At 33.9% G+C, this 1,952-nt stretch overlaps 1 non-coding gene across 1 annotated transcript; it reads right to left on the bottom strand.

The window, feature by feature from the left end:
- Window positions 1–305: 305 nt before the first annotated feature.
- Window positions 306–389, bottom strand: TRNAL-CAA (transfer RNA leucine (anticodon CAA)). The gene has a single exon. It is a non-coding gene; the product is annotated as a tRNA-Leu (tRNA).
- Between the last annotated feature and the right edge of the window lie 1,563 nt (window positions 390–1,952).

Genomic DNA, 1,952 nt, shown 5'->3' with positions numbered 1-1,952 from the left:
TCCATTAATATAAGATAAAAATATATGTATCAATGAACCAGGTTTGTGTTAAAATCAGTAAATCAAAATGAAATTAAACAGATTAGACAGTCTAGATATTGAATTGGACTAATTTAAATTGGTCCAAAATATTTATTGGATTAAATTGGAGCTGATCCATTTATAATGAATTCACATTGGAGTATATCGGATTAGATCAAATCCAATCCAATTGACATGCTCCTAGTTGTGAACTTCCTATATGCTTTTCCTTGGATTTTTTTATTTTTATTTTCCAGTGGATTTATTTTATAATTTGAACCCATTGTCAGAAGTGGGATTTGAACCCACGCCTTCTTTCGAAGAACAGAACTTGAGTCTGTCGCCTTAGACCACTCGGCCATCCTGACGTTTATAGATGTTTTGACAGTTATATTAAAATGACCAAAGGTTATCTGATGAGAACACACTTAATGAATTCAGAAAGGTGTATATAGTAATATTTGATGGTTGATGGGAAAATCCATATTAATGCAAGGGTTATAGGCTAAATTGGGATCTTCCACCAATAAAAATAATTCCAACATGATCTAAAATCGCACAGCTCAATCGGTCAATCTCATACTTGACGGATTCAGAATATTTCATCAAGGTTTTTAAAATCGATTCATAGACAGAACCGGTGAGTGTCCGGTTCTTAGGTTGAACGATCCGACTGTTCAAACTGAATGGTTGGCCTGTTCTGATAAAAAAATTAAAAAAAATAAAATTTGGTCAAAACTGTTGAATGGTTTGAATGGTTCAATCATTCGAGTCATTAGTTTGTTGACCAAATCAATATTTTATTTTTTTGTAAATATCCAATTTTGAAGAAAAACGAAACTAGTCACTTGACTGATTCCCGGTTTTTCCGGTATGATCATCCGGTTTTGAAAACCATTTTCGAAAAGGCCTTTGGTAAGAGAAAGTTGAAAATCAAGACTTTGAATGTGGATCATTTGAAAATTCTAAGACTCCCAAGACCCGTTCTTCTCGAAGTCATAGATCTGTATTAAAATAAATCTCCCAAGACCCCGAAACCTTACCAATGCCTTCGTAAAACTCTCGTTAACCGTCCATCAAATTTTAGCCCTCAAAATATCTGTTTTACCTCTCTATCATATAAATATTTAATTTTGAGCCTTTCCATTGGTCAAACCACCTGTATCTCAAATTCCCTCGATTCGAACACATTTGAACCGATCAAATCTTGTCAATTCGTCCAAGAAATTTAGAAACCCAATCCTACAAAATGTCATCTCAAAATTCCTCGATTTGTCCATCCATTGAACAAAGATTCTATTCCAAACTTTCTCACATGTTAGATTATTCGTACTGCAAATTGGCTCAACCTAGACACATTTGAACTGATCAAATCTTATCAATTCATCCAAGGCATTCAGAAATTCATTTCTACAAAATTTCAACTCAAAATTCCTTGATGTGCCCGTCCATGGAATGAAGATTTCATTCCAAACATTTTTATTGATTAGACCACCTGTACCCCTAAATTCCCCTAATTTGAATGCATTTGTACTGATCAAATATTGCCAATTCATCCAACACATTCAGAAAACTAACCCTACAAAATTTCAAGGCAAATTCCTTAATTTACCCCTTCATCGAATAAAAATTATATTTTTGGCTTTTTCATAAGTTGAAGTGCCCGTACCTCACCCCACCAATCCAAATGCCCAAAAGCCTTATCCTGTCAAATTTCATCCAAAAATATCCCTATTTATCCATTTTCTACCTCTAAAGTTCAAAAAATTACGAAATTACCCTTTTACCCTAATAATAAACCCAAAATGAGTTATTTTATGATTTTATCAAAAAAAAAAAAAAAAACTTCATTGTTCACCTTCATCTCCTTCAAGCTCTCAACCAAGCAATCTAGCAGCGGCAACCCTCGCTACCTCCGTTCAACTTGGTCC

The sequence above is a fragment of the Nelumbo lutea genome, chromosome 3 (assembly GCF_056320005.1).
Source record: "Nelumbo lutea isolate HS-2025 chromosome 3, American lotus-T2T, whole genome shotgun sequence".
Classification (NCBI taxonomy): Eukaryota; Viridiplantae; Streptophyta; class Magnoliopsida; order Proteales; family Nelumbonaceae; genus Nelumbo; species Nelumbo lutea.
This window is presented reverse-complemented; position numbering and strand designations above follow the sequence as displayed.